This window comes from Rhipicephalus microplus, chromosome 5, assembly GCF_043290135.1.
Source record: "Rhipicephalus microplus isolate Deutch F79 chromosome 5, USDA_Rmic, whole genome shotgun sequence".
NCBI lineage: Eukaryota > Metazoa > Arthropoda > Arachnida > Ixodida > Ixodidae > Rhipicephalus > Rhipicephalus microplus.
In genome coordinates, this window is record NC_134704.1 from 222277620 (window position 1) to 222299671 (window position 22052).

At 40.1% G+C, this 22052-nt stretch overlaps 1 long non-coding RNA gene across 1 annotated transcript; it reads left to right on the top strand.

Moving 5' to 3' along the window:
- The first annotated feature begins 2622 nt into the window (after positions 1-2622).
- Positions 2623-9549, top strand: LOC142761799 (uncharacterized). The gene is made up of 3 exons (XR_012883824.1): positions 2623-2851; positions 7008-7209; positions 9393-9549. It is a non-coding gene; the product is annotated as an uncharacterized LOC142761799 (long non-coding RNA).
- The last annotated feature ends 12503 nt before the right edge of the window (positions 9550-22052 follow it).

A 22052-nucleotide genomic window follows, 5' to 3' on the forward strand; every position in this document is an offset into this window, starting at 1 on the left:
GTGGCTGCGATGTGGTAATTTAGAGGCAAGACGCCCTGCCATCTTGCCATCTTGCGTCTACAGACAAGTACGTACTATGCTAAGACTGACAATATGAAAGAAACAAAAAGAATGATGTTTTTACACTGTAACAGAGAAATTAGGATATTTAGTAATTGCGTCTTTTTGTTTTATTACCTGCTGGCTAACCAAGTTGATTTCTGGGTGAAAGTTCAAAACATTTTACCCTTCGCCGACGCTCATCTGCATTTTTTTCGGTGGTTCATTGATTCAAATAGCATAACAATTTGAAAAGTGGGTCAAATGTGACGTATCACCCTAATTTGTTATGCAGCACTGAGCAGCTGACTCGTCCGTCACTCAGTTTCAGCGCAGCCGATTTTACCTGGTTGAAACGCTCTCGCTGCAGATCAGGCACAGTAGAAGAGTGACACGTTATCCAAAAACCAGCAACGTGTTTAAATTAAACACACAATAAACGGACATATTGAGTACACGTATCACAACAAGAGAAATACGCAACACGTACTGTGGAAGTATGGTAAACAATGAAAGTCTTACTTGTATTGTCAAGATCTGTATTGACCTTTACAATAATCTCATCAGGCTGCTGTACAAACCGAGCAACTTGCGCAGCGAGAACGTTTTCGAATTGTGGTACATCAACACAGAGCGGTATTACCATCACTGTCACGAAATTGATGGTGCAAAAGCGTGTTCACCCGGAAATTAGAGGTTGACAGCTTACCCGTCCTTGACACGAGGTACACTATGAAGCTGTGAATATTTGTGTTCATCACTGTCGTCACTGAAGAGTACATTTATTGCGAGGAAGAGTGCTTGCCGCAAATAAACACGTGGTTTGAACTTCGCGCTAGTCCAATGACAAAACCGGAAGCCGCGATGACACTTTTCTTCGGCTGTGTTTCGGTTCACTCCTTGTGGTTCACTCGGTGGCACGAACCTTTTGAGGGCGAAAACGCTCAATTCACTCAAAGTCGATAGCCTCTAAAAACCAGCTTGACTTGGCCTAAAGTGTATGAATAGACGGCGTTGAAACCGCTGTGTTGGAAAACTTTTTTCAGGCGATTTAGGCGTTCTTTATTCTGTATTTCAGGTAGAGTTTCTCACTAACTTGTGACACACAGTCTGTGGTGGGTTCATCATATTCTAGTCGCGATGTTTTTTGTCCGATGTTGGTGTTGGATTGGACTGTAATCTGTTTGAAATGTCGAGAACCACCTCTGCCCGTGGGGACGTGGTCGCTTTCTGTTGTTAGAAAGTGATTCATACGCAAGTCGCTGCCGCTTTTGTTAATTCCTGTGATGTCGCCATGTTCAGGAGCTTCTCATCCGTGCTTATCGAGTACTTTATTTTTTTGTTGCCTACCGAGTAAGTGCGAAACACGCGTACTCTATCGCGACGCCAAATACGTAGGGTTAAGGGTTTTTGTACTAGGCCCTTAAGATTAGCAACTTTGGCGTTTTCTAACTCTAGAGGCTATGCCTTGTATCGAAGGGATTCGCAGCTGAATGAGCGCAAAGCACCTGTAATTTATGGTGGCGTCACGTACGTATGGTTTTTATAGTTACGTTTACGTCTTTTTAAAACTTTTTAAAATATTGTTGTTGCATATAAGCTTTAAAAAACGTGAAAATTTATTTGAAGACAACTTTACTGAAGTAGCGCCCTTACTGCAGTTCCGACGACGGCCGCTTCTTAAGTTACCACCGATAATCCGGCAGGCAAAGGAAATCTAGGAGGCTGTGGCCGTCTGTGGCGCTCTTTGCGAAACACACATTTTGAGTGCGCTCTGCATGCATTGCGAGGCTTTTATCGGCTCCCTGCGCAAGAGTTTCTTTTTCAGGGAACGTGGTTCATACCCACCACGAAGGAAATTGGTCATCAATTGTAGAGGAGAATGTCATTGTTATGGAACAGCCTCGGTTTCGGTAGAAGCAAGGGTCGTGCGGGGCACGTGAGTCCGTTCTCGACGTTGATCTTTGTGTAACAGCACTCAGATATAGAAATGCTTGTTTGCACAAGGAAATAGAAAAAAAAATATTATTTGATAAAGTCAGAGACTTCGTACACCTAAGATTTTGCTGGAACAAACAGTGGTGTGTATCTCGGCAGTTAGAAATTACTATCACGAGATTACGATGCAGAATTCCGCACCTGAATTACTACCTGCATAAAGCTGGACTAACAGCATCTCCTCTTTTGCAAGAAATCAGAATCAATAGATCATTTCTTTTTATCCTGTCAACGATATTCCTATCAAAGGAAAATATACCTGGTCGAATTAGTTGAGAAGCTAGGCTTAAAAATAAACGTGGAAATAATTTTATCCCTCGGAGGGAATACATTAGGTTATAGCTACAGGGACCTTTTCTCTGCCGTGTGCGCACATAATAGCAACAAAAAGATTACCTTGTTAGTCTATTGTTATTAGGCTGCGTCTGCTGCCACCGGGTGGCACGAACCTTTTGAGGGCCAAAACGTTCGGTTCACCCAATAGCCGCTTGAAACCGGCTTGACTTGGCTGAAAATGCATGAATAGACGGCGACAGAATCGCCGTGTTGGACATTTTTTTTGGGGACGTTTAGGTGGTGGGAACGAAAGGTCTAAAGTTCCTCACTAACCTGTTAGGATCTTTGCCGAGCGGTGGTTATTTATCCGTGGTCTTTGCTTGGCCGGGAGCCTTATGCATTCGCGAGAACCTCTTCTGCGCATGGATACGTGGTCTCGTTCTGTAATACTGTCTATAAGCAATGTGGTAACGACTTGCCCGATCATGAACACCGTGTGTTATGCTATTTGTGGATGTATGCCGTACGTGTATGTCCGGTAAGTGCGTGTGTAGCGTAAGGATCGATGTGTCGCTTCGGTTAAGTGTATGCTTGCGCCAAAACTTTCATTGAAGCTTCTTCTTGCGTAACTGCGTGAGACAGATACGAAATGCACAAGTTGGAAGCGATGGAATATTACGAGGCGTTCACACGACGTTATTTTCCAAATGGCTTAAACATGCTGTCGCCGATTACGATAATCGGTTTTCTAAGCTATGTGTGTTCTTGTGGGTGTATACAAAGAAAAAAAAAGAAATAAAGTTGGAGATATTCTGGGATCAGTATAAATATTCGCTCAAAATTGCCACCTTAAGCGTCTTCTTAAAATTAAACAGTGCCGCAAGGCAGTCGTGCCTTGCGGTGAAGTGCACGCTGTGTATTGCGGTAAAGCATACATATTGCGCGCGCTCGTGTTTAAATTGGAAATGTAGCACTGACATTGGGCCTCGTGTGTGCATTTAAATTGTACACGCCCTATCCTCTGCCTCATCAGTGACGATGCGGCAGTCAATATTGTCATCATCTTCAGCTTGTGTAACAAGCACAGAACAACTTACCTAGTAAAATACATTTTGTGGCAGGCAATTCGCAAGACATTCAGATGTTAGTTCATTGCAGGATTAATTCAAGATTGTTAAATGGCACCTTCAAATAAACGAAACATGCATATGAGAAGCTTCAGTCGTACTTCAAAATTTGTGCCATGCCTCAAATTGAAAATGATTATAAAGAAAATATATGCTAAGCCTGGGTGTAGATTACCATTCACAATTCAATTACCATTCATATTTTAGAAACTTAGAAAATTTGTAGCTCATGTTTTCCTATCGAGTAAGCACAAAAATAACTGTTGAAGAATGGTCTACAATTACTCACACAGTTTGCAAGAAATAGATCTTTGAAACGTATGTCGTGCCAGAACTAAGTGCAAGATGGTTAGAGGAAACTGGTTATGACCCGACATAATAGCGCATGTTCGAACGTTTTACATGGGCTGCTTGTTGACAAAATGGGGTGGGAATTAGGTAAGTGCCTGCAGGGATCTGCACCAAGAGACGAAACCTGCTACATCTTTTTCATAAATTTCATTATTGTGTCAAGCATGCGTGCACTCTTTGTTGTTGTGTTCTCTCAGGAAGCAAGTATATGGCATACGCTTGAAATCCATACGTTATCCCTGCGATTTGAAGATGTTATCACAGTGGACATGAACGTGCAATGTAGTTGAAAACGTTGCTGGGCACCAACTTTCTTAACAATTTGAACCCGCTTATACTACAAAAGTTACCACGTGACTTCAGCCACAGCAGTAACCACAACAGTTTCTAACTGTTGTGGTTACTGTCAGATAAAAGTAATAATGAGCTAGTTGTGCTTGGACAACAGTCTTGCTTTACTGTATTAAAATACAGTAATTTAGTACCTGCATATAGAACTGACCATTTAGTTATTTTTTTTATTTGTGGTCCTATTTGTTACAGTTTATTTTCAAAATATTTCATACAAGATGGTTAAGTTTCAAGTCCATACAGTGGACAAATTTTATCAGTAGTACTGCATGCTGTACAATCACTTTTACTTCTGGAAAGCATGGTATTCCACTATTCCGGTATGTCTCGGCTGGGCTTTTCGAGCTCGACGACTGTACATGTCAAACAGTTTGCCAAGTGTAACTACTTACTCCACCATAACTCTAAGTTTTGTCGAGCCATAATAAATAATTGGCAGTAAGGACCAGTTACAAAACCCTTTTTCTGTGAAGCGCTCAATAATAAGGGACCTAACAATTCTGTACATAAACGATGACAGCAACCACTTCTCTACAGATTGAACGATTAGATTGTACTAATAAAAGCATTAATATAATCAGACTCTTTTTTTTGGAAAGTAAATACAATGCATAAGTAGTCTTACCAGTCCGTGATTCAATATTGTAGCTAAACTATCACTGAAAGCCAGAGTCATTTACAAATGCCATGTGAATTCCCGGAAAGCGCTAGGTAGCTTTATATAAATTGGGGATGTCTGCAAAAAAGCAAAAAGCTTACGTTTATGTTGAGCAGAAGTCCAAGTGAACATGCATACATATGTTCATGAACTAGTTCCCTGTAACATGTGGTGCAACAGCTCTAGCTTAAAAGCTTCAGGCAGCTTTTATGCTGCTCCAAAAAGATTTTAGTTGCACCACAAGCTCCGGATATGCCCTTCATTAGTCATGTCACTGTGCCCGTTGAGTCTTTAAAAAAACAGGTTTGAAGGGGATGCTAAAAATTTTTTTTGAAGGGGTGAGTAGCAGAGAGCATTAATTTATTAAAGTCTTCAATTTTATTATGTTAGCTCTGAGGCTTGCAGGTATGTTAAATGAGCATGGTCACATGAGTAACACCTCATAGGTCAATAATTATTGGGTTGACAGCAAGGTATGAAGAGACAGGATTATGAAAATTGCAGAAGTAGAAGTAATGAAGTTGTCGAGAAGACTTTGTTAACAGTACATTTACAGGCTTCACGCAGAATTTGCTTTCTAGCAGGGTGAATTTACTTTTGCTGATGCTTTCGATGGCATCATTGCACTTCATAAGCACTGGTTTTATGCACTGCACATGACGATCTTGTTTTTTCAAGGTTCATGTACTAATTAAAAAGTATAAGATCAAGAAACTTACAAGCTGTCTTAAGGCATAATCAGGCTCACCATAGAGGTAATTGGTGAAATTTTAGTGAGTTGTATGTGGGAGGTCTGTGTACATAACATCATAGTAATCTTGCAATGCTGTAGCTTCTTTTCCTGTTAAAAATTTCTGCCAAGCAAACAAGTTCCAACAGTAGGATTTGCCCTTGGGTAAAGCAGGTGGTAAGAGTGAGCTTATTCAGAAGGCCTTCTGGAGTACCCACTGAAGGAATTAGTACCTATAGGGCAAAAATTCCAGTGCACCAAGAAGGGCAAGGGAGGGCGGTGCAGGTTAACAATTCAGGAGGGCATCTTCTGGACATCATCCTTCTCTAGCCACAAGCTTGTATGGCCAATGTTTAGCAGGCTCCTACTAACATAAACTAGGTATAAATGTTGCTTCTCTATTGCAAGATGACACATAATATACCTTTTGAGAGTCTCCTCACCACAAGCCCTTACATTAGCCTAAAAATATTTTTTTTTCTACGGTCCTTTTTTTTGTCCTAAACAGTTGTCTCAAGCAACAATATGCACATTGTGATTGTCTAGCTGGTGACCACAGAGACTGCTCCAGCCATCACGATGTATACTCCACTCAAAATGTAAGACACTGCAAAATCATAGTCCGGTGTGCGTGCATACGACTTTGAACATGCAAGCAGTGACCACTTCTCTTGTGTTCTCTGCACTGGCGCATGCTTGTTGCACACCTGTTCAAGATTGTGACAGTGAAATTAGTTCTGGCAATGCTGTCTCAGAGGTAAGACTGTGTACACCCTTAGGAACACCATGGTGGAGCGAGCAGAGATTCATATCAAATGTAGTAATAAACTGGCAACACCATGGTGATATAAGCACACTTGCATTAATTTATTACATTTTTATTGAGGCAGACATCACACAGCTAAGCCTAGTTGTGATCTGTTTTCATTATTGTCCACATAGTTTTCCCGTTGGTCACAGCACAGGAAGAAAAATTTCTCCGTGGGAGCACCATATTTTAAGCTTGCATGACTCCAATGAAGCACTGTGCGAACAGATATATTGAAAATGTCAATACTGCGGGTCCTATAAATAAGGAACTGGTTGTCACATTCAGCCGGTGATCCTGCAGGAGCTTTAGCATATGCTCTAAAGTCATTTTGCATCAACAATGCCACATACAATAGTTTAACAATGGTTGTTAATGGGCAAGATTATGCATAGCTTCAGGGAGGTAATTAAGCTAAGGGGGAAAATTATATATGCCTAAGCACCACTGGAAAAATGAAAAAACACAGAAAAAGAGCATCGGTCGCAGCTGAACTATAGAAAATATTTACACTGCACCACACATTCGCATCGTCTAGAATTTTCCCTAATAATGTTATACCAACCTGCCCAGCAACAAGTACTTCTAAGGTAATAAAGTGCAGAATGACACTTGCATAATACAGGAAACAGGACGCGAGTTAACTGCCATCTATCTTTGTTTGTGCAGGGTGTCTACCAACCTGGGAAAGTCGAGGAATTGGGGCCTTGCTGGAAAACTGGAGGAACTTTGGTAAAACCTGGCTAATTCATGGAAACTGGTGGCAGTCTGTGCCACCATCACAAAAATAAGCATTACCCTTGATCAATACTCAAAAAGTCACTCCTTCAACTGCAACTACAGTGAACAGCTAGAAGAGGCCTAAAAAAAGGCAATGCATAACTGTTTCTTCTTAGTGTACAAACAAAAGGATACACCGACCAAAATAACACAAAGTTTACTGATGTTTGGGCACCTGATATTGTTCTGAATGACAGCCATAAGAAAGGTACATCGTATTTAAGAATGACTAGGTGCATGATGTAAGCACCAAAAGTATACGGTCAGCGTTCCATAAATCTTATTGAGGATAAGTGCAGCTGTGTGAATGTGCAGGGATTCCAGGTGCTGGCATGATGCAAGCTTGTTTTCTTCGACCAGAACACGGTTGCTTGACCAGTCAATTTGAAAGCCTGTATATTCCACATGTTCAGCGAGGGCATTCAAGGCCACCCATGATTTGGTGACTTCATTTTGAACTGTTGTGTTGTTTAACTCTTTCATTGAAATCACAGGTCTCACAGACTGACATGTTGTCACACTCGTGGCAGGCTACAGTGTAAAGAAGACTACAGAAAGTTCGGCTCGGCAGCTTATTCTTCTCATTGACTAAAGCATTCCTTAGCTTCCATGTTGGTACATGCACTATTTTGATGTATGTTCCTTCTACATATCACATACCATATCTGACTTTCCAAGCACAGCATTTCTCACATCGGTAAATTTGTGCATATTTGTCGTGGCCACAAATTCGGCTTGGCTTGAAGGCCTTTTAGTTTGGTGCTTATGTTAGAACTGCCATCACAAGAGGTTTGCTGGGCTATGTCTTGCCTTGTATAATATTACTGCTATTATTATTATTATTGGCGATGCAGCTGCAAACGTCCTCCGCTATGCACTTATTGCTGATATTTCAAGAGTAGCACACTCTCTTCTCATTTCATTTCCTTGAGATGGTGATATTAAATCCATGAGTATTTTTTACCATTATGTTCATAGAAGAGTACGTAAATGAAGGTAACCAAAACACGCAACTTATCTTCACAAAAAAAGCCTAATGGCTTTTTCAGCTTGCCTTTGTTGTACATAGCCTGGTCACTCCTCACCACGGTGTTCATGCTGTCTGAGACGCATCTGGAAGATAAGTTGCATGTGTTGGTTGCTGACAAGGAAGGCTTCTTTTCAACTCTAGATGGCTCTATGTATAATGATAAGGTAGTCACTGGTTTGGAAAAAAGCTGAATAAATCATTTTCTGAGCAACTGCAGCCAATCAATTTATGTGAATGGACATGCATCTTCACTTTCACATGCAAAGTATGGTGTTCCCCAGGGATCAATCATGGGACCAGTTTTGTTTCTCATTTACATCAACGACATTGGACATGGTTTGTCATCTACTACCAAATTATTTACATATAACTACATCATTTATAGAAAAATTGACAGCACCCAAGCTAACAAGTCATTATAGTTGGACCCTAATAAACTCGCATTTTAGTGTCACCATGGCAAATTAACACTTCCAAACGAAGGCCATGACGTTTACAAGAGCACATAAAATAGAAATGAGTCAATATGAAATTCAAGCTCTCCCCTTTGAAAAAGTATCCCTATTTAAGTATCTTGGAATTCATTTATCTTCTGACCTGCCTTAGAATAAGTGCATCGATATCATAACTAGTGAGGTGTCAAAAGAACTTGGATTTATTAAAAGAAACCTTTACTTGGTGAACTATACCTCTAAAATGCTAGCATACACTACACTTGTCCGTTCAAAGATAGAATATGCATCCATCATCTAGAACCCACGTCAATCATATCTCATCGATTAACTAGAATTAAAATAAAATGAAGCAGCAGAATTTATCACCAAGTAGTATTCTCATAACTGCAGCACTACAGATATTACACATTCACTTTCATTACCCCTTCTTGAAAAACGCAGACTGTCGTCACTGTTGTTGCATTTTCGTACATTTTATCATAGTAAATGTGCCTTCATGAAGCTTGTACAAACACACCTCATAATATTTTGAAACAAATTGATCACCAATTCAAAATACACCCTTTTTTGGCACGCACAATTATGTATCAACACTCACCGTTACTTCGAAGCACACATCACTGGAACACACTGCCGGGCGACATCGCTTGATTTATTGATCATGCCGCCTTTGTAAACCAATACAATATTTTCTTGGACATATGACTTACTTATCTGTGTGAGTTTGTAAGTGCATGTATGCGCTTATTTTTACTCTTCTTTCATTGTAAATATATTTTCTCCTTAAAGGTGATAGTCTTGCTTGGGATACTCCAATGCAAAAATTTTGGTCTGTCTGTCAGCAAAAAGGCTCAAGTACGACCGCATCCACAGCATCCACCAGTATTGCTCAAGTTTCTGCGTTCATACTTGTACGATTGTCAATAAAAAGCAAATATTGAGCATATTTGAGGCACAATATCAACACAACGATATTGTGCACTGTGTTTATTTGTACTAGAAAAGGTATAAAGAAGTAATTCTAAGCACTGCAGCTGACAATGCGACGCTTCGCATGGAAAGGCGAGTCTCCTACGCTTTGCTAAGACGATACTGTGCTGCTACCTGTCTTGAAATCTACAAAATGTGGCCTTCAAGATTGCACGCATGCTGCGTGCTCGCTATAACAATGGCTATCCTTTCGTTTTATGAAATTACCGCCAGATGGCACTCATGTCTCACGCAACACCTCCACGATCCCATTCACCAGTTTTCTCGTGCAAAACATCAAATAAATATTTCTGTCTATTCACTCTTTTCAGGCGAAATACAATAGTCTTTCGACGACATTTTTGGTCAAATATGTGGATGGGGGCAATTTTTTTCATGGCAATTTTCTGTACATATATTTTTTTGCACTATAGCTGTGTCTCTCTTATTGAGTTTTCATTCCTGCCACAATTTTTTTTTCCTTTTGCATCTTTGTCTATGGAACTGTATTTTACATTGTTTACCACTTTAATTTTATAATGGCAATGTTATGATTTGCAAATTTATTGTATAACTAAAACCCCCTGTGTAATGCCTGAATGGGCCTTTAGGGTATATATTAATAAAAAAAAGTGTTGAAGCAAAAAGCGGGTGACTGAATGAATAAGTTTATGCCCTGTTACTAACGCTTAATGGGGAACGCGTAGCGGCAAGTGTGAAAAAAGCAAAAAGGCAAAAACTGTCAGTTTTTATTTTTTATTTCAGTGAAGATTCATGTTGCCACTAAGAGCTGTTGTTTCAAAAAAAGACACTTGGTAAATGAATGTTTCAGAGTATATTCAAAGAAATTTGGAGCGTTTGAAGACTTGTGATCCGCTAAGAATTTCTAACTCAGAATCTATCATCTTATCACAAAGTGAACACCCTTCTTTGTGCCGTAATGCATTCGGTATAGACGTAAAAGAATTATATTATTGTTTGCCCCAATGTGAAGATTTGAAGTGTATAAAGCAGTGCATGAGAGAAGATAATGATGAGTTGTTGTTTCAGTGCCAGCGTGGCATCTCTATTGCGTCGTTTTTAGAGCTCATGCAGGCCACCTAAATTCTACCGTTGTGTCTTGTAAGGAAAATAATTTCGTCCAAAAATCTGGTATCTGCATTGAATCATGAATATACCTGTAATTAGTTATATTTTTCTTGGGTATGTAGACGGGCAGCTGCAAAAGCATTTGAATTGGTTATCATCACACGCTGTTTGATATGTCCATGACTTCTTAGTTTTACTGGACATTAACAATTACTCTTTACTGGTTGCTAATATAAAAAAAGATGTTAAGGAAAACGAAATGTCAGCATTTCACTTTGGAGTTTCAAAAAATTGATGAGCTACAGTTTCTCGATTTAAGACAGGCTTTCGTCAAAGATCACATATATAGCAATACCTACCTAGATTCATAAAACCAATTCTGAATTTTAATTCTGGCTACTCAAAACCATACAGGGAGCCATTGTGTCAACTGTGCTGGGTGCCGCTCTTCAGAAGTTACGCGAGCACCTTATGGCGCATGCATTTGATGCACAAGTTGCTTGCCTTGCAAATTCTGGCTTTCCGAGTGACGTGATTTGCTCCTTGTCGGAAAAACTTATTTAAAAAATCGAGAAGTTTTATCATTGTGATTCTATTGCACTAGAAATTAGCAAGAAAAAAAGGCAGGCAGTTATCCCATACATACACAGGATAGCACATGGTTTGAAAAATGTTGATGCTCGTTACTGCATAAACATGTCATTCTCAGCACGTAATAAAGTACATAATGTGTGTACTTTAGTAGATAGAGCATTGTGTCAGCAGCCAGGGAATGGGAACAAATGTGTCTCCAGTCATGTCCACAGATATGCTCCTTGCACTACTGGCATGCTTTATGGGATTCCACTGTCTTGCAGATGCGAATATTTAGGTGAAATGTGGCATTACATAAACGTGTGCTTAAGAGAGCATGGGCTAATGCTATCAGATGCTAAAATCACGTCTAATTTGGCAGCTCGTTGTAGGCCATGTGGATGTGTTCTCAGGGCTGGGCAGAGATGCCCGAAAAAGTATTCTGGAATGCAGATATCGAAATGCGTGGTTTGGAAGCATAAAAAACAGATACTGAGATAAATTTGCAATTCATGTGACAGGATATTTCAGAGATACGTTTGCAAAAAGACAAAAAAGTATTCCAGAATACATATACTAAAATACTTTTGTCTATGTCGGGGATAGTTATACTCCATACAAACATTTGTTATGTGCAGCATAATATTTAAAATCTGCAGCACATTGAAACTTGCAAATGAAATTGATTTATTATATTTTTGCCATTCTCCGAGTGTCATTAAGGCATTACAAAGGATGCTTACACTGCACATAATTGTTAATAACCACATACTTACAGATATCAGTTGCAATAAAAAACTATGCCATATGAGAGCATCAGTCACACGCATTGTACACTGAAATCCGGAACTCAACAGCAACACTATTAGTTATGCTAGAAGGAGCATAGTTCAAGCAAAGTGCTGGAACCATAAACAAACGAACTTCCAGTTGAAGGTTTAGTGTTTTCTAGAAACATCTTAGAAAAGGCAGAAAGAATTAAGAACGGACAAAACAAAGAATGCGAAAGAAAACTCAAAAAGACCTCTTTCGAATTGCTGTTTGGCCATGCTGGTGTTTTTCAGAAATGCTCTGCAGAAAGAAGTATCGTAGATGGCACACGGCACCAAATTCTCTTTGGGTGGTTTGTGGCTTCCGCAATAAGCTCCAGTTTTTCAAATGGGCGCTGCAAAAGAAAAGTGGAAAAAAAACGAGAAAAACAAACACTACTCGTTCAATTGGCATGAGGAAATACATTTAAAAAATGGCGCCCATTGTGCAGTATACAACACTCCTCACAATGAAAATATCTGCGCTGGAATTCAATATAGCAGTATAACATTGTTGTCACGCTGAAGCAGGCCATCATTCAAACACATTCCAGTTCTGCCTGAAGGAGCACAATGGGATGCGGGTAGCAAAGCAACTAGCTCGCTTTCAAGAAGGTAGGAGTCAGTTTCGCCCTCAGCAGAAATGTAGAAATGGTGGGTGCATATCTTGCCGTGGACTGCCAAGGTCACAGCAGAAATTTTTTTCCCCATTGTCAACACGTCTCAGCTCATTTACGAAAAAAAAAACAAGATACCCGTGTCCTGGATAGTATCGCGATACATGCGATACACCGTAAAAGTATTTCACTACTGAGATACAAATACATTTTTTAAAAGTGCCTCGATACAACAATACAGGCACTCAAAAGTATCTCTTAAATACTATTGCGATACTACCCAGCCCTGTGTGTGCCCCACTTGTAGAAAACAAATATCAAATATTGACATGTTGATTAGCGCATGTGTGAAGTAGCCGAAGCATTTTTCATTAGATCTAACAACAAGTGCATAAGTATTTCATGTAACACTCGTCTAGATGAAGAACATAAGGTCATAGAGAAGACATGAATCATTCTGTGTTGTAACACATGTGTGCATGTGCATAGTTTTGATGAGTCAATATTTTCTATATATGTTCTTTCCTTTTCCAAATAAATTTCAGTTGTGAAATCAGCGATGTGACCCTCTCTGACTGCTTCTAACTCGTTCCTTTGTAAAACATTCTACGGTGAACACTCACCAATTTGCCTAACTCACAATTCTGCATCTTTTATTTACCTATGGAATCGGGGAAGCTGTTGCGGTCTGGCAGATTCCTTTTTTCCACCCCATATTCAAACATCAGCGCTTCAAACGCTACCGCAGCTTTTATTGCAGGTGTCTGAGTACTTTCATTGTGCTCCACGTGTCAGAACCCAGAGAAATAAAACACCAACAAGCTTGTGTGCATTGTGTAAAAAAAAGAAAGTGAAAGAAAGGATAAAGTAAATTTTGCTGTACGGTTCCGTTGTTGTGACATTGTTGTTAGTCGTTGTCAGGACAAGGTTGCATAAAATACGTAAGTACTCCTTTTTTCTGAAAAGTATATTTTAGACATGTACGAATGAGACGGGGATGCAAATCATTAGTAAATACAGCCGTCTAGGTCAAGGTAATCTAATTCAATCCTAAATGGCCTGCAGGCTATAGCCATTATAATGAACTAGAATGTGCTCCAGTAAGCCAACTGGCCGGGCTGTTGCATCCTTGTTTTATACGAATGCCGCGAGATAGCGCCACCTTTACGTTTCCTAGCAGCATTGGCTGCACTGTTGGACTATCGCAGGCTCCTTCAAACTTGCAGCTGCAGTTGATTTTATTTGTGTGGTTGTGTTCTGGTTGTTCCAAAAACCAAACAGCCAACTTCCTCAGTGCCTGGGTCACAAGTTTTGTTTTGACCAGATACACACGTTTTGTCATATTTACCACATACACTCACAACATTATGAGTGTGTGTAAAATGTGTTCATTTGTTTTATATGAGTGCCTCTTATTTTATTTTTTTACTGCTAAAGTGTTCTTTCCACCGCACATTTTTCCAAGCAGACATTATGGTCATGGAGTTTGCTTTTAACCTATGTGAAAAACCTGGAAAAATCACTAAATTTGAAAAAAATTAAATTGATGAACACCCTGTTGTGGCTTTGCTAGCAAGTATGTTAGGAAACAGACACATGTGCAGTATGGAAGTGTGCAATGTCACAGTCATGTATTGTCAAGAAACGTCACATACCTACGCTTGAAATACTTTTCTGACCTTCCAAGTTTCAACAGATGTGTTAATGACACATCACTTCTTTCCTAGGATGAAATGCTTTCAAGAGTCCTATCAGGACCCCTGCCTGTGATCTTTGTCAGCTATTTAATCTGAACTGACATGCCCTAATGCTTGCATACTTACACAACAATCTGTCAAATTTGTCCATACACTCTTAACAGCCTGTAAATTCACTCCTAACAGCACCCCCTCCACTCTTCCAGTATAGGCCAAAAGGGTGATTACTTACAATATCACGCTTGTGGAACATTACTATCTATGAATCTTACAATTGTTCGGTGAAAAAAATTAGGGGACCCTCAAGGTTTGAGTAAAACACAACAGTGATATCCTATCCCTAGTGCATACTCCAACCACCTAGTGCAATCTTTTTGCAGGGTAACATTACTTGAAAAGTTTATACTGCAGACTATTACTACGTAATCAATGTTTAAAGTGGCTTGTGCTAGTAAGGGTTTTGCATATAGTTGCAGTCTGCGTAATGGATTTCTAAATGGTGGCTAAGCGAGCTTGTTGATACGTACACATAGTTACTTCGAAGAGCGCAGAGATGGGACACAGGATAGACCACGCAACACAGGTACTGGGTAGTATGCTTTAAACCACGAGCAACTATGTGCATGAAATGTTTTTAAACTTGATATGCACCCAGTACATGGTCCTAAGAGAATACTCCTGTAGCATTTGTGCCTTTTGTTTTTCGTGGCTACTTTAAACAACGAAGTCATTATGATAATCACACGTTCTGATGGCCAGTGGCAATGCACATTTGTACCATGAAATACTGCGATATTACATGTTGTATTGTGAAGCGTGTGTACTAGACGCGTGTATTTGTAAAGCATGAAAATTATTTTTGTGCAGGCACGTGCCTTTGTGGTAGAATGCCTGCTTGCCACACAAGCAGCTTGGCTTCTATTCTCACTCAGACCTAGAAGGATTTATTTGTTATTCTTTTTATTTCCATGTTTTTATATAATAGACCAGATGTAAAGTGAACATGGAGAATTTCATGCACCAAAAAAAGGCCAATACTGCAGCTGTACAGGTGGAATCACACTTGTCCAGAGCAGCGGAGCGCATGGCTCTTGTTAGTGACGACTTCTATGTCACTTTAGCTACATGCTTCTGTTCACGCTTAAATTATCGCACAAAGGCCTAGCACGCCGTATGCCATGTTAGATATTCATACGGCGTCGGCATTAACATATTTCTGCAGAAAACAGCAACTGGAGCGGTCGGCTGGGTGTTTTAAACAAGTGTGATTCGATCTGTAGAAATATTAAGTGATTTAACACTCCAAATTTAATTTTGTTGTGTTCGATTCAACAGTCATGATTTGCAAAACTGTATGTGTTTTAAAAGTTTACTAATGTTTTAAAATGTTAAGTACACCAAAATAAAGGAGAACTTGTGCAACAGTATGATACGCAGCATCCGCCCTGGCACATTAAAAGAAAAGACTTGAGAAGTTGTGTAGCGCAGCTGGCTACTCAGCTCCAGGAATGGGCTTGTACCAATGAATACTTACCCTTTCTTAATGGTTCTGTGAATTTCGAGGGCCTGATTATTTCCTACGGCCAACCAATTTTTTAATGTACATTTCTTTTATGTCACTGGAAAGCTCGTAATTCAGAATGTCTAATCACGCATTGGCAACACAAAAAAGGCAATGAAACAGTTTTCACCAAACGTTGTTGCTGATGGAGTCTTATATGCAACACATGTTGAAAACAGTGGCCTACAGCCATTCACTGCATTGGTACCAAATTCTGCCATGACAGAGTGCATGACAGAAGTGCTGGAGAGATGGTGTGTGCATTCACTGTGGTTCAATGCAGGTTTTTTGTTGCTGTGGAGGAAGCTCCACTGCTGAGCATCAATTTCTTAACCTTTTGATGGTTAATAGAATGAATGCGTCCCACTTTTTCCTCAGTGAAACTTTCTCTGCCACTTTACGTTGCCATCAGCACAATGCCTTCCAGCTGTGGTGTATCAGAAACATTAAGGAAACTGAAAAACTATATATTGCACATTTCCTATGCATGGTATCAGTGATACGTTGAGTTTAAAATCTTTTATTCTATTAATATTTTTTTTCAGCCGGTGTCATATTGCATACCAGGTAGCTAAAGTTTCAAATTTATGGTATTCTTCTGTTCAGACTTTTTAGAGAATTTTAGGGTACAACTATAGATTTTCTTTCCAAATGGCAAAAATTATATCTACCTAAAATCATTGTGGAAGTGCACTCGAATGAAAAATGAAGCAATTCCTTGCATAGCCTAACAACATAGCATACATAGCATACATGCATAACTGTTTCTTCATGTTTGATGGATGTCACAAAACAGCACATTCTTTGATATTTTTTATCATTATGAGGAGAGGCAATGAGACCAAAAGCTGTGGCTAAGACACTGTTGCTAAAATTTCGGGCCAAAGGAAAAATATGGCAAAATTGCTGCTTCATACAGCCAGGAAGCCAAAGAGAACACAAATATTCAAGATCATCAAATCATGCAAGATATATAAGAAAAGCAAATATGTCACACCTGAATAGAGTTCACGAATATGATGCAGCATTTGTTAACACACTTACAGCATTCAGTGCATTGACACCACGTCGAAGTGGCTTGCCATGATTCATTACCGCAATTTTATTTATTTGCGAAAATGCAGGCTTAACTGAGATGTTCGCCTTATCCATTGCAGATACAAGACAAGACATGCATAGACACAGCTTTGTTAAATGTGAATGAAAAGCAATATTCTCCTTTTTCTTTATTTTCATATGAATACGTGCACTCATCCATGCCTGCTGTTTTCTCCTTGTTTTCGACGAGTTTCAATATTATCGCCACCTACCGACAAGACAGACACAAGCTGAAAGGGCACGTGTATGTGAAGACCTTGGGACAGAGCCGCTAGACTCAATGCCACAGGCAGAGGCACAGAATTGCGTAGAAAATCTGAAATTAAGGTTCACTGCAATTTTTCTCCCACAGTTTTAGAAGTGTTCCTCTGTACTGCTTCCATTGGGCCCTTTTGGGCAAGAAATTTGGCAGCAGAATTACAGCTTAGTGCCCTTATGAGACAATGTGACATGTGTTGCCCCATTTATTCAAAGATGCTTCACGGGTTGATGAGCCACATGCGTCCCACTTTTTTCTCATAAATTGATGGCCATATTTTAGTGAAGATTGTGTCACACTATTTTTAGGCATGAAGTTCTGCAAATTTCTGTTAATATGTGAAAAATATCGATGAATTCACGAAGGGTAAGTTAAATTGCATAATAAGCAAAATTGAAAGTGAGAATACAATATATATACTATATAATTTTAAGCCAGATTAACGATTGTCTGAGCTGCAGCAGGCAACGTGCAGAAATTCTCCAGAACTCGATACTAAGCTTTTGCCACGAAGCGGTGTAATGGCACAGCTGCTGTGATTTTCAAACACCATTTCAAAATACATATACAACTCAAATTACTCAAGGAAAAGGGAGCTTGACTTTATCATACTTCTGCATGTTTCCAAATAAAGAAAGATCTATTTACACTTCCTGGCCAGTTAATTGCTGTACCCCTAAACAGACATAAAAGTGAAAGCCATGACATTTGGTAGTCTAACAATGGACCTAGGGATTTCAACATCACACCAATGTGATTTGGCATAAGCTGTAAAAGCTTATTCAATCAGTCATACATTGTTACCATTTTTTTGCCAGTTTTAACGCGATGGTTTTAAAAATCTCGTGGGCATCGTTGATTGTGAGTGATGAACCTTGTGAGCAACTGGAAAAATCAAGAAAGATGCAAATAAAATAAGTAATAAAAAATTTCTCAGTTTGCGGGAGGATGAAGCCCAGGCCGTTCGCATGGCAAGCAGGCGTTCTACCGCACAGCCACACATCTGCTTGGAAATTAAGGAAAATAACTTCATCTGCTTGAAAATGCAGTGAAAATAGCGTTAGGCTTTGCAAACACATGTGTCCTGTATACTGCCTTCACAATTCAATATGTAATATCAAAGTAATATTTCTTGTGTGCATTGTAGTCAGGCATCAGAACATGTGATTATCCTAAGGACTTCATAGTTAAAAGGTGGCCAGCCATAACAAAACGCATACATTTTGCTGCACACATTTCCTTCAGACCACATAGTGAGTGCATACCAAGTTCGAAAAGATTTCATGCACCAAGCGCTTGAAGTATGCACTAGGGCCAGGGTATCATTATCGTGTTCAATTCTTGAAAGCGAACCTTAAGGGTCGCCCAACTTTTCTTTTTTAGGTGATGGAAATGAAGCATTATTCTAACCATGGATATTTTATGCCAGCAATTAGACTAGTAGGTTAGCTCAGTGAGCCATTTTTGCGTTTATATCAGGTTTGTTTGACTCAAGGAAAGCAATATTATTTTCAAATGGCACTGTATGCCAAAGACCTGACATTGTGTCTATTGTTGGACATTAATCTCCAGGTATCCTCGGCCCTCCCTCTTTCCCTCATTGAAGGGCCTGTTTTTTGTTTGAGAAAAGGTGGCAACCCTGGTGGCTGCAAAGTGTGAAAACAGTATAAAAATATTGAAGCAGGTTGTGTAGACAACAATCTACAGACAGTGAGTGGCCTACAGAATTGACTTGGTTGTCGTTAATGTGTGGGGGGGAGGGGGGGGGGGGGCATAAAAAAAGCTGCTACAGGGCCAAAACAGATGCCTTAATTGCAGTGGCAACTATGCAAAGGGGCAGCTGGAAAGTCTACTTAAATCTTCCAAACATGAGCGTCTTGAATTCGCTGTAGTTTTATCTCGAACAAATTAGGACTTGAAAAAAAAAGAAAACCTAGTCCTCATATATTTGAAACAGGCACATATTGCAAGAAGGCTGTTGATAAACCAGGAACAAGTTTAGCCATGCCTTCATTGTTGTCAATTGTGAGCACACAATACATACCACAGCGATACTTTTGGGAAGTACGCCTTGATGTGACCGAGGTTAGGGGCACAGGCTTTCACCCAGGTGCCGGGGAAGAAGACACCTTTGAGAGGCTTCTTGACGACAGAAACACACAATTTATTTACATATTTACAGGTGTAAAAAAACACAAAGCGTCGAGATGCGCTTTTACAGGAGACAGGACTGGCCGTAACGAAGGCCACAGAGAGAGCCCTGAGTGCACACGTGACGCGCTTTTCATATCCTCGGTCCGTGCATGCGCCTCTCCTCAAACATGAACTGTCTGTCCCAGCAACACTGATGCGTGTTCCCTGCAGCACACCCAGACACCTCTTGCGTTTCTGCTGGATGCGTACCACATTTGGCTGGTACGCCAATGAGTGTCTATTGCAGACTTGGTCCTTGCACTGCCAGTCATAACATTTGAATGGATACTGGCAAGCTAACTGGCACCTCCGAACCTGTGCAGCTTTAGAAGACGGGTCCCATCTACAATGAACCACTTCTTAGCAGCAGAAGAAAAGAAAACAAGAATACTTCTTGGTTTTTTTTTTTGCTTACCCGAGGCAATATTCGAACCAGCGAATTGAAAGCTGAGCATAATAACTCTTCAGCTATTTATGCACGGTGACAAAAGAAATCATAGCCTTAAATAGTAAATAGTATAGGGGGTGGCAAAGGCAAGGAAGGATGCAAAGGAGAGAGTGAAAAAGAAGATGGGAGAACCATTAGAAAGAGGAGAAAGAGAAAAAAACAAGGGGAGAAACCAATTGCGTAGAGAGAGCAAAAAAGACAGATATATTAACTAAAAAAAGCAAGGTTGTGCAAATATTCAAATGCTTCGAATATTTGAAAGAACAGTACTGTATTGAAACTCGCTTTGACTTGATTTTAAATTATTGAAAATTTTGAAGTATTTGCAATGAACAAATAGTTAACATTGATCTGCACATAACCTCCTGTAAAGGTAATTTCACTGAAGCATAGAGTGCTATGCTGTGAAAGCACCTATCCAAGAGAATTCGCACTGCCGCTAAACCTCTTCAAAGTTTAAGGGGCACTCCAACTCTTATTGAATATGGTCGTAAAACGCGGCCAATCAGTAGTCAAGACTCCCGAAGACACGTGAGCCAAATATTGGTGCGCAGCACAAGGCCACAATTTCTCAATAAATGTTCGAATTCACCTTAAAATTGCTTTCCTTTCACTCGACAAATTGCGCTACAAGCTCAAAAATTACCCATTACAGCCATTGTATCAGCGATTGGCTGATTCGAGCATGGCACGTTGGACGTTAATGGGGCCAGGCTCACTTGGACTATGATCGAGTCGTGAGTTTGAGTGAGTACAGCTGAGTAATATTACATGAGTTTGAGTTAGAGTGAGTGTGGCTAAGGAAAATTTTAATGAGCTTGAATCCAAGTGAGGAAAATATTTGCAAGTCTGAGGTGGTGAGCCCTAAGCTCAACGTGTATTTCTTGGGTGAGCCTTAGTGAGCACCACATTTTATTTCTGACCTATATGTTCCTATATACCCGCCTATCAGCATAACTATCGACGTCATATTTGCTTACATTGCTAATCAAGTCTGTTCAAGCATACATCAACACACAACCATTCATGCGGTTATTGCACAGAGGCACAAGTTAGGAGATAAAGGGGCCGCCAAGACCTCCCTTCACAAACTCGCTCATGGGACATTCATGGCAAAATTTCTGATGTGAGCTGCATATTTCATAAAAATATTCTTATTGAATTGCGACTAGTGACAGCTGTTCGCTCACTCAGACACAGGTCAAATCGCGAGTCTGAGCGTGCCGAACTGAGTAATATGTTTAGCGAGTCCCAATTAGTTCTGTTGAGCTAAATTTAAGTGAATTTGAGTCCAAGTGAGTTTCCATGGTGAAACGTATTTCTTGAGTGAGTTTAAATAGGTTCCACTTTTTCTACCGGCCTATGGCTGCTGCTCTCAAACATCAACACTTAATCCTTGGGCAGCATTGAAGCAGCTGCAGACATTCAGCCCTCATGCCTGCGATGCAGGATCCTTTTACTGAGGCAGGGTCTCGTTTCAGGAAAGGATGTGCCAGTTTTTCAACACAAATGTCAAACATTTAAAACAAAAGTAATTTTAAATAAAGGCAAAACAATCACACTGAAACTTCACCCATTACCAAACTACTAAAACAAGCAAAGCTTTGTAATTAAATGAAGTTCTGCTGAACATTTGAAACAAAAACAGTCACTAGTAGTTCCAATGCTGGTGTCATCCACAGTAGCAGACTCATTCTTTGCAGGTGTATTTGTTGGCTGAAGCAGATGAGAAGCCCAATTCACCCATAAGTCATGGACAGAAGCGCTTCAGTCACAGTGTGAAAACAATCTCCAAATGTGAGCAGAGAGATCAGAACATCTGATAGATAGAGCTGCAAGAGACAAGATGTCCCTTGCAGCTTCTGTTTCTTCTTTCTTTGTCTAGTTGTAGTGCTGTTTATAGCAAGTTCACGACGTATTAACAAGCCTGCATTAACACTTTATATCAGACAGATCTACCCATGCATGCACCATGGTGGCTGGTCACTGCACCATCGTGGCTGGTGACCAGAAGAAGGAACCCGCTCGCCAACCTAGACGGCTGAGTCAGCCTCCCAAAGGCAGGTCAGGACCAGGACATGATGGCTGGCAGCAGGTCCTTGTTATGGTCTTGTGAATGGTAACCAACATGAGCAC